This window comes from Cebus imitator, unplaced genomic scaffold (assembly GCF_001604975.1).
Source record: "Cebus imitator isolate Cc_AM_T3 unplaced genomic scaffold, Cebus_imitator-1.0 Scaffold154, whole genome shotgun sequence".
Classification (NCBI taxonomy): Eukaryota; Metazoa; Chordata; class Mammalia; order Primates; family Cebidae; genus Cebus; species Cebus imitator.
Genome location: NW_016107469.1, coordinates 21130 through 33587, shown reverse-complemented (window position 1 = coordinate 33587; position 12458 = coordinate 21130).

Here is a 12458-nt window from a genome sequence, read left to right as displayed (position 1 = left end):
ACTTTGGAATTTATCCAATAGCTCAGAGGCTTCCACAGTGGGGTATATCCACCCCCCAGTGCTGTGGTGTACAGTGCTGAAATGTTGAAGGTAAATATTTAAATGTCTTATTATTTCAATACCATCATTTTGATTTATGTGTATCTTATATTTGTGCGGTAATACATGTTGATAGTTTATAATATAATACATATTAATAGTTTATATCTTCACTGCATATGCATATACATATATACATGTAATAAGTAATTTTTAAAATAGAAGAAAAGTAGGAGATATTGTGAAAATGGCCACAATATGTTGATGTTTTATTGAAGAGGTACATTGCGTATCTAAAAAATTTGAAGACAACTCGAAATTATTAAGCAGGGACACAAAGTAATAATATTTTTGTGTTAAAAAGTTTTCATGGTAGAAGAAAATGGCCAGTATAGAATATAGGTTAGTGAAGGAAGAACAGGGCTGTCCAGGCAGAGATGATAAGGACCTGAACTATGGCAGTAGATTTAGAGTTGAGGAGAAAGGCGATTATAAATGACAGGATTTAGTCACTTATAAAATCAAAGTGAGAAGAGGCAGATATTTTGAAATGACTCCTGTATTCCTGGACTGGTGACTGGATAGCAGTGCTGGCCACAGTGGTTGGAGCTTAGGAATAGAGGTTTGGTGGCAAAAGCAATGAGCTCCTCTTTTTGCATGTTTAATTATAAAATTATCTTGTGAAAATTAAATTGGGTTGTTTAAGAGATAGTTGCATATGTGAGTTTTAAAGTTCTGATAAGATATTTGGCCTAAGCCTAAGTATACATGGGAGTTAAGAGCTTATAATCAAAAGCTCATACAAGTGAGTAAGAGGGGCCAGAGAGTGCAATGACTAAGGCAAGAAGTCAAAGCTAAGGAAACTACAAATTTAAAGGAAAAGAATAGGAAGAAAAGGCTAGAAAAGCAGCTTAGAAAAAAGGGTTACAGTGGTAGGAAGAGGAGGAACAGAGATGGGAGTCACAGAAGTCCAGGTAAGGGAGAGTTTCTTGAAGAAACTTGATATGCCTAATTGCCTTGGGTAAACAGGTTCCCTTGTTCATTTTCCTGTGAACACTTTCAGGTATTTACCGAACACCAGCAGTTAAGACAAATTGCATTAATTTTAACATCACAGGTTATAGACAGTCTATAGAGTATCTGTGAATATTATTCTGTATTTGAACACTTTGGTCTGTCATTTGAATATCTAAGGTCAGCACTGTTAATGCAGCAACTAGTATGCAGTAAATTAAGAGAGGATGAGGGGTGTATTTTGGATGATTAAAAACAGTAACACCGATGTTGGGCCAGATGTTAACAAACAATCAACTTAATTATCTCCATTTTGGTAAATGATTTTATGCCTACAATATGAATCACTGACAGCATTTAACACCAAAGACTCATCTTGATTTGTAGCATATGCTCTATGTATGCCATTAGGCATACTTCCTGCTAGCGAAAGGCGATTTTAACAAAAACACACCTCAATTTGATTGCATCCCTGTTTAAGTCACAAAACTTACCTAAGTGTATACCTTGGTTTAGTTGTCTCAACCACGTATTTTAAAGCTTGGGCTAGACATGTAAGCCAGAAGTCAAGAGCCCTGCAAATCAGCCCTCACCCTGAGTCACCCAGGAAAGCATATAAGCTTAGGAAGGAGGAATCAAAGACAATTTATACACACACGTTACACCCCATCCACCTTGTAATGCAAACATTATGATTAATAAGTCAAAAAAAGACCAGGTGCATGTCTTATGCCTGTAATCCCAGCACTCTGGGAGGCTGAGGCAGGTGAATCACTTGAGGTTAGGAGTTCCGGATCAGCCTAGTCAACATGGTGAAACCATGTCTCTATTAAAAATACAAAAATTAGCTAGGTGTGGTGGCATGACCCTGTAATCCCAGCTATTCAGGAGGCTGAGGCAGGAGAATTTCTTGAACCTGGAAGGTGGAGGTTGCATTGAGCCGGTATCAAACAACTGCTTGGGTGACATAGCAAGACTCTGTCTCAAAAAAAAAAAAAAAAAGGAAAAAAAAAAATTCCTGTCTGAGATGGTAAGCTCATCTCACTTAAGCAGAAGTCACTGTCATTGAGTGGAATTAGACCGCTGTCAACTGCTATTTCTTTTCCCTGGCAAACCTCTCGATTAAGTGTCTTTTTCAATTAAGAACATTTAATTTAGCAAAGGCTCGATTAAAATAGAGAGTATTTTTCATTCGACAAAACTAAGTGTTCTCTGTAGAGGTTGAAAGTAACTTCATTTGGATGTAAATCTTACTTTTATTTCCATGCTCTAAAAATCTGTACACTGAAAAATACCTTAAGATCTCGGTACAAAAATGCATGAGGGAAGCAACTATGTCTATGCTGTTTATGGCTGTTTCCCCATCATTTAACCTAACATTTAGCAGAAATGTAATCTTTAGTAGAGTATAATCTTAAATTCTGTGTATTATAATGATTCTGTCAAGTAATGAGTATAACATGTGAGCATAAGGAGGGCATATTAAAAAGATCCAGTAAAGGCTGCTGAGGAACAATTTTTCTTAGCACAGACAGACCAATAGGGTTTTTTATAAGTACCTGTGTTTGTGTACTTAGTTTGTATATTTAGGTTTTCTATAAATACCAGTGTTTGTAGATTTCTCACTTCCCTAAAAAGAGTCAAAGCAGCTCTCTTCCCAGAAAATCTACTCTTAATGATTGGTTGATTATCACCAAAGATGGCCACCAACAATTCCACCGAATCTTTTAGTTACAGACCACTCCTCTCATCAAGAGGTAAAGATTACTTCCTCTCTCTTTGAATCTGGACTTGTGATTTGCTTTGACCAATAGAATGCAATGGCAGGGACTTGTGTGAGCTCGGGGTCTAGCCATTGAGAGGACTGGCAGCAACTACTCCTGCTCTCTGGGAGCTCAACTGCCACGCTATGAGGAAGAGAGAGGCCGTGGAGAAAGGGGTCATGTGAAGAAACTGGGGAGAGAGAAGACTCATGAAATCCTGGAGGAGAAATGAATCAACTAAGCTGACAGTCAGCTTTGAGGCCCCAGACATGTGAGAAAGGCCACCTTGCATGCTTCATTCCAACCCAGTTACCAGGTAAAGGCAGGCAACTGAGTGACCAAAGCAGAAGGACTGCCCAGGCAATGCACAGAATGGTGACAGATAATAAACCACTGTCATTTTCAGCCTTTGCTGTAAGCAGTTTGTTACATAGTAAGATGTATCTAAAATAAATGACATCACAGTTCTCCCCTCTACGTTGCCATTAGCATCTTATTTTTTTTCTTTTTGATTTTTTTCTCATAGGAATTCTAGTCTGTTTCCTTTAGTTGTAGTATTGAAAGCAGTTTTAAGAATGAAGAGCTACATTTGAAAGATGCTGGTTTCTAAAACTTTCCATTAGGAGCAGTGCCAGATAACATGACTTTTATTATAACGAAAACAGTTTGTCTCTAAAGTGTTTATAATCAAATTCACCGTGCTTGATATATTCAAATGCACAGAAGTTTTTAATCTTAAAATTCTGCTGACAGTTAAGCAGTAAGTACAAGAGCAAGGCCCAAATTTAATGTAGCCTGCCCTACCACATGTACCTAAAAATATTTTTGAGGTCTAAGTTGATCTATGTTATAGTTAACATTTCTAAATATTAATTTTTTTCTAATCAAAATGGCCTCTTACTGTATCATTCTAAATTTTAGTAGTTGATGCTTTAACATTACTGAGGTAGATACACTCATCAAAAAAGTCTCTGGTGATATAATATTTTCTTAGTGGCTTTTCAAAATAACATGGTACAATGAGGTGGAAATGACATAGTATGGCTTGGTTCCCACCCAAATCTCATCTGGAATTGTAGCTCTCATAATTCTCACATGTCATGGGAGGGACCTACTAGGAATTAGTTGAATCATATGGGCAGGTCTTTCCTGTGCTGCTCTTTTGGTAGTAAGTCTCGTGAGATCTGAAGGTTTTATAAAGGGACACTCTTTTTATAAAGGAGGTTTTATAAAAATTTCCCTTTATAAAAGCTCTCTTGCCTGCATCATGTAAGATGTGCCTTCACTTTCCTTTGCCTCCTGCCATGATTGTGAGGCCTCCTCAGCAATGTGGAACAGTGAATCCTTTAAACCTCTTTCCTTTATAAATTACCCGGTCTCAGGTATGTCTTCATTACCATAAGCATTAGAACAGATTAATACGTTCCCTATGAAATCTCCCAGCAAACACTAAGTATGATCCTTTTCTTTCATGACTCCTGTCATGATGTAATTGTCATTTTCAAGGCTGAATTTCAACCTCAAGTCTTCCCAAAGAGAACATAAAGAACATTATCTTCTCCTGAAATTGCTGGTTATTCCAGCAATGACAAAACCTTTTGTATGTTAAGATTACTTAAGCAATGGGTGAAATAGTAAGCTAGGTCTTCCAGTATTCTGTGAAAGCAGCAGTGCCTCCAGAAATGCACCCTAGCCTGCACTTAGAAAGCTCTTCCCTGAGAGCCATACTGTATGATTAATCCCAACAGCAAGAACTCACATTGACCTTGCTTATAATAAAGCTGAAAGTAGACATATTCAAATGTCCTTCCAGGAGAGTCTAAATAGAACTTTTTTTTTCCACATAGATATTCTATCGCTATGCTGAAACGTTCAACATGTAGATGTCCTTTATCTTTTCTTTAATAAATTATTATTTCTGAAGTTGTCAGACTCTGAGTAGTTACATGTCTATTTCCACTAATTGTTGGCAGAAGACAGTGATATGATTTTGTTCATTCTGTTATTTACTTTGCTTTTTCTCATTCTTCTACTCTTAGAGACATGATGGTGGCTGGTCCTATGTGGAATTCTTTTCCAAGGTCCCTGCTCTTTTCACTTTATGCCAAAGGAGGCAAAACCAACTGCAAGTCAGATCAAGCCAGTAGGGCTCCATTTCTAAAACTTCCCTGGGCAATCACATACATGCCCACAGCTTCTAGTGATGACTCCCAAATCTAAATTTCAGGCTCAGAACCCTCCCTTGAAATTCCAGCTTCAAATAACCACTTGCATTCTGCACATGACACCTTCATATTCCACAGATGCTTTCAAGTCCATATGACATTTCTCCTCCCATTCTTCCCCTAATAAGAGTCTTGTTAGTGGAACTATCACCTACCCTAACACCTCAGATTCTTCCTTACACTCTACAGTCAGTCCATGCTAGTTATTATCAATTCTATCTCCAAACATATTCTTTGAACCTATCTATTCCCTCTCTCTTACCTCACTGATGCATCATTTCTTACCTGGACTCTTACATCCAAATCCCAGCTGTTCTCCCTGCCTACAGCTCCTCTTCTCTGATCCACTGCCTGCATAGTAGCCAGAGTGATCTCCATGGAACTAACCCTGAGTGGCAGCACTGGAGTGGTTTAAAACATGGAAATCAAGAGCCTAGGTTAAATCCTGATTCCACCGCTCACTAGCTAAAAAAAAAAAGGAGTGTTAAAAAAAAAAAAAAAAAACGAAACTTTTCTGTTTCGTGTCCCTCAGAATTAAATGGGAATAAAAATAGTATCTACTTTGCCTAGTGCTTATGAGGATGAAAAGAGTTAACATTTATAAAGTTCTTAGAACAGTGCCTGGAATATAGAAAGCACAATACTGTGTAAGTGGGTGTTAAATAAATGGATCCCAATCTGCTTAAGACCTTTTTCTGCAGGAAAATGCTTACTCAGGGAAAGAAACTTTCCATAATCCAGCACCCGCTTACCTGTCTAGTCCAACTCAGTTTATCCCACGTAAGGGCAGAGCTATAGGCACAAAAACTATTGGCAGATTCCTTATCCTGTCCTGTCATTCCATCCCTCCATGCCCTTCTCTCTGGAATGTCCTTCTCTCTGGAATATGAGGTGAATTCCTTCCAATCCTTTGAGCATTAAAGATTGGGTATCTTCTTCCTTTTAAGCCTCACCAGACTCAACAAGCCAAGCTACTCGCTTCCTTTTTGGTGCTGTCCTAGAATCTGACAGATATCTCTATTATTCCATTTACCACACTGCCTTGCAATATTTCTGACAAGCCTACCTCTTCTACTAGGCATGCTTTTTGAGGCCAGCCACTGTGTCCTGTATCCTTATCTCTTTGATACATAGAATAATAACTAGCATGGAATATAGGATAAAACAAATATTTCTATTTCATTATTCTCTATACATACCCGCAGCTTTCTTTCCTCTCTCAATAGTATTAGCAGTGATATCACGCTGCTTTAATATACATAGAACATTTTAAAACATCATATCCCTTTTTTGACCTATAGAATAAAAGGAAGAAAAGTAATTATTCGCACATGTGAGAAAACTGAGGTTTCAAAAATCAAATGGTTTCCCTATGATCATACAGCCATTATTCAAATCCAGGGTTTGCAATTCCAAATCCTACAAATGTTTTTTCCATTTTACAATTACACACCCTCCCTTGAAGATGACTGTTTTGTATTAAACTCTGGGAAATCAATGATTCTGCCCCCTAAACCTTCTTCAGAAAGCACCTGTGCTTTAACATCTGAGTCATACTTCCCCCATTTAAAAAACAAAATTTAAATCATCTTGTTTTAATCAACAAGAATCGTATTGCTCCTGGCCAAATGCATTCATTACTTACAAATATGCCTTGTAAACTCCCAGACAGGTGACTTTTTAAAATACGTTGTGTTCCCATTGGGGTTTGACCAAAATCTACGGTTGCTCTTCAAGGGCACCAAGTCCTTGCAGCCTTGTCTACCAAGTCATTTCATATTTTCCAGGCCCAGCCAGCAATGGTCACAAAAGAGAAGCACCTGGTCAGGAATGGAGATCTTTCACAAGGCAGATCTTTCTTTAAAATAGTTTTTGGAGACACCTGAAGATTAGGCTGAGAGCCAGTGTCACCGGTAAATAATAGTCTGGTGTTTACGTTTCCATCAGGGATTGTTTCTCCTGACACTACAAATTAAATGAGGCAGACTCTCAAAGTCTGCAATTTTACAGGGAGAGCTGCGTGTTTAAAATGTAAACAAAAGGGCTAGGCTGTCTTTCCAAGGACTTTAAGGAAAGCCAGAATTCAACATGCAAACACACTTCTATTCTGCTTGACAAGGGGCTTTGTAGCAAAGCTCTAAAATGAGTTTTTTCTCATCTCACAAGTCCTTCCAAATCCAGGTGTGTGGCAAATGCTAACTGCTACAGAGAAAACAAGTCTCTGGCTCCTGGGAAGGACAGGCTGTGTTGCCAAACACAGACCCTTTGGGGTTTGAAATCTTGACAGGTCCCCAACAAAGCATCTTGTTTTTGCTTCCTCTTTTATAGACTGCAGCATTTACCTTTTTGTAACATGAAAAGATATGTACTTTCTTTTATCTTTATTTTGGGAGGATACCTACCCTATGAGAGTCTATCTGAAATAAGAATCTAATGTAATTACTGTAAAAATCCATAAACATCCAGACACATCACCTGGTTACATTTATTCCCTCCATTGAAGACACAAAATAATGTAAACAGGCTCCCTTTGTTCTGTGACATTCCCCATGAAACTAAGTGCTTTTCTCTTTATAAGAACCATTGACAGAAACAACATTCTGATTCAATATTTGGCCCATTAACAGCTATGAAAGCACAATTTTCTATTGATAGCTTAAATCCCATCTCACCTTGAGATTCTTAATTATAGGCAGGCTAGAAAATACATATAACCATATACCCTAAATTTACAGACAACATTCCTTCTTAAAGGGAAACATTAATTTCAGCTATCAACAATTTATTTGTGCTTTAAAAAGTAAACTTTGATTGTGATAAGAATTGGTGTTCAAATTTTGTGTTCAAAATGATTCAATGTTCCAAAGTCCATGATTTTAGTCAAATGAAATTTAGGCTTTCTTTGGGATTAGGAAAGGATCCTCTTTTAGCTTTTCGAAGTAAAAGCCAGTTTGCATGGCATATCAAGTTTACTAAATTTTCAGTGAAAATGATGTAATTATTTAGGCTAAACAAACCACAAGATAATAAACAGGATCGTTGTCTAAATGATTGTCCCACACTAAAACTTATCCTTACTACAGGGTAAAAATATAGTACACCCTGTCACTATTTCCTTAATTTGCTCTGTCCTTAATTCATAAAAATATAAATGGAAAAAGGTTAATAATAGCATCTTACATTTAAAAACATTTAGCTATTTATTTCTTAAGTTGAGCTTCACAACAATTTTATGAAAGAAAGGGAAGGCATCATTTCTCCCTTTTTGCAGATGAAGAGCTGAATCTTAAAACAATGACACAGCTTCTGCAAGGTCACACAGCTGGTAAATGGCAAGACTGGAAACAAATCTAGTCTATTAGACTAGTCTCCCGAACTGCACCATGCTCTCTCACTCTTGAATAAACTGTCCTTACCTAGATTAATCAACTTAGAACCTAAATTACTATTGGTTGCTCATCTGCAGTGAATTACCTGTTTACACCAGCTATCCAAGTTTGGTAAGCATGGGAGGAAAGTGCCCAAGAAGCAGCCTTGGAGCACTTATAAACAGAGATTATTCTTAAGGTGATAGTTCCATTCCGAGGAAGAACCACACTCTCCCCCAGTATCCCATACTCTCTGTGCACTCATGTCTTTCCAACTGAATCCTACTCTCTGCAGCTGTAAATCAACAGTTTCCACCAGAAACTAATGTGAGCTCTGTAGAGACAGCTAATATTGAAGGAAGATGATGCAGTACATGGGTTGCAAAGCTGCTTTTAAAGGATGGGTCAAGGGTTAGTCAAGCCGTCACAATCCTCTTTGTTATCGTTTCTAACATAAATGTATCCTTCAGTCATGGAAGAACCTGTAAATTGTTCTGTCTACTACATTCACTGACAGCTACACAGAGACTTAACAATTTTTTTCTAGAGTCTTTTTAGAAAGAGAAAATCCGGTAAATGATTATTGGGCATCTATTATGTGCCAGGCAGTGGTCTAGATTCTCAGGATACATCAGTCTTGCAGAGGAGACAGATACACACAAATAATCACATTGCGTTTTGGTAAGCGGTATAATTAAGTGCCTTAGATGTGATTGTTTCCACCTGGGTGAGTGGGACAGCTTTGCAGAAATTAAGTCATTTGATCTGAATCTTACAGATTAAGCAGTAGTTCAGTAACAAGGAATGGAAAGGGTAGTATTTTATTCCTCCTGCACTTCACAAACATATAAATACAAATGAATACATTCCCATGGAAATGCTTTACAAATCTAAGATTAAAATAAGTTAATAGAAAGCCTCCAGAAAACCACGTATAGAATAGCTTCGTAAACAAGAACTACTGATCAACTTATGCATTTCACCATTAATAATAGTTTCTGGTAAGTAATGAATACTTATATTCTCAAAATATTTAGAGCAGAAAAGTTTCTAGCTGTAGCCTAGTTCAATATCAACTTTTCTGATAAGACACAGAAAGATTGAATGTCTTACTTAAAAATCATAGTTAACCACTGAAATTAAAATATTATAAATAAAAGTTTCTGATATCCCATTAAGTTTCTTTCTTCCATATTGCAAGCTCTGTTGATGTAAGTCAATAGTTTATGGTTAGGAATATCCTTTGTAAGACATAAGCGTAGTATTCCGGATCACAGGTTTAGGTTAAGAAAACGCAAAAGGGTTGCTATTTATTTTCTGCTTAATATCAAAAGGAATAAAGAGCCTGAGGTGGGGAAAGAAATTCCAAAGGTGAGGGACAAGAATGGAGGTAATTACGAAAGACCAAGAGCCAGGAGAGCTGGATTTGATTGTGATACATTCTTGTTATGTGGGCTTGAACTAGCCATTTGCCCCCATTAGCTTTCATTTCATCATTTGTAAAATTAAGCCAGTAGTACCTGGCCATTCATTTGTAAGTCTCTCAGTTTGTAGGTGAACATGTGTTGCATTTCAAAAACTATTTATATAGACGGAACATCTTCTGGAACCTTTTTCATCTGTGTCCTCATTATAACGCAAGCCAGATTCACACAATTGGTTTTAGTCCCAGTTTAGAATGAGGAGACTATGTTGCAGAGAATTTATGTGACTTTCCAACAGTCACTTAGCTAGTGGGTTGCAAGGCTGCAGTTTGAACAAACTTCATCAAACCCGCTGCTTTTTAAAAATCAGTAATATCATTACTTATTCACTTTATCATAGTATTCATATTTCAAGCATGACCAAATAAACACCTTCTTATGCTTACAAACATAAATGGTACTGAAACAAAAGTTTCAGAAAACATTATTACCGCACTTCAATATATTATACTTTTTAAATCCTAATCACAACCCCCTAAACTGATTTTTAGCCAAGTAACTCACAACTTGCAGTTAGTGAATATTATCTTAGGTTACATGACATACTTTTTTTTTTTTCATTAAAAACTCCTTTAAACCAAATGACCATTAAAGTCCATTCTGGTTCTAAAACTGGATGTATAATACAAGAGACACGAAGATGCTTTCGAAAATGTAAAGTGCTATGAAAATGTTAGATGGCCATAACACACCCATTTATCACATATGAGCATCTATATAGACCCAAAGCACTGCAAACTCCACTCATCACTATCTCCATTCCAGAGTGAAAGGGCAGGCATTCTGAATCTTTAATAGCTCAAGAAAGACTAAGTCATAAATAGCTGTAATTTATCCTGACATTTAGAAAGTTGATATCTCACTAAAGAAGTTATTAGATTGGAGAACTCTGAGAATAAGAAATGTTTAAGCAATTTTTCTTTCATATGCAATATATAGTCTCCACAGAGAACTGGCCAACTTTAATGTCAACCAGAATGTTTATATTCCCTCAGAGGCCATCTTGACAATGAAATGTCTTTTACTGACATAAAGTTACAGATATGACTTTCCTTTTAAAAAGAGCTATATAATAACATGGCAGCTCCTTTTTCTTATTATAAATAGAATATTCTAATAAGCATAACTAGCCCACTAAGCAACTTCGAAGGCCTTTTTACTAATATTAGAGTTTGTTCAGTAGCTGAGAAGTTTGCAGAGTAAAAATAACAAAGACATTGATTCAATTCTCCCAATCACATATAAGTAAACATTCTACAGCAATGTTCTTTCCTGTCATAGAAGAAAGATGCCTCAATGTCTGTGCCCTACCTACCATATCATGGTTTTCTTGTCTCCCAAGAGCCTTTCCCCTCCTACCACAGGGCTAACTCAGATGCTCTCCCCACTTCCCAGAAAACACCCAGCGTCCTACTTTAATTCCTGCTCATCCTTGAAAACTCATCTCAAATACTGCTTCCACCACCCTCTTACCTTGGTAACCCCCATAGTTAAACGTTCACTGCACATGTACATTTTATTGTTGCAGCTATTAACAGAAATGTGATTTATTATTTATTTGTGCAATTAATTGATTGGAATGACTCCCATACTAGATTCAAACTCTAAGAGGACAAGAACTGCATCTTTTTAATCACCGTTCTACCCTCAGGGCCTAATAGAGTGCCTGTAACATACAAAATACTAAGTTAATATTTTTTCAGAAAATAAATGTTTCTCTTATTGAGAAACTCCATCACGCCATTGCTATGCTTTGTATCCTCCTCCAAACACTACATCTTTATTCTAAATTGACCTTCTACACCAAGGAGCTAACGTTTTATGAGAATAATCAAGTTAGCAATTATCAATATAATTTTTCTTTTATTTATTTATGTTTTTGTGATGGAGTTTTGCTCTTGTTGCCCATGCTGGAGTACAGTGGTGCCATCTTGGCTTACTGCAGCCTCTGCCTCCTGGGTTCAAGTGATTCTCCAGCCTCAGCCTCCCAAATAGCTGGGATTACAGGTGCGCACCCCCATATCTGGCTAATTTTCCTTTTTTTTTTTTTTTTAGTAGAGACAGGGTTTCATCATGTTGACTGGACTGGTCTCAAACTCCTGATCTCAGGTGATCCAGCACCTGGGCCTCCCAGAGTGCTGAGATTAAAGGCGTGAGCCACTCCGCCCAGCCTAATTCTGCTTTTTAAGTTGATGACTAGAGAAAAAATCCAAGAGAAAGGGAAAGAGATTTTGTGTAAAGTTATATGCTGTAGTGTTATCTTAACAATATTATAGAAACAACCTTAATATCCAATATGGAATAAATGGTAAAACAAGGCACATCCATTCAACAGAATGTTATCTATACATTAAAATGAATAATTATGAATATTATCTTTTAAAAAGGAAAATATTCATAGCAAATTAGTCTAAGTGAATAAAGACAAAAGACCAAATTATATAGCTATCTTCTAATATACAAATAATACATTAAAAAGATGGATTGGGAAAAAAAGAAAACATGGAAAAGAAAAGCAACTTGATATGTGAGTCTGATAATATTTTAATTTTATTTTTGCTTTAC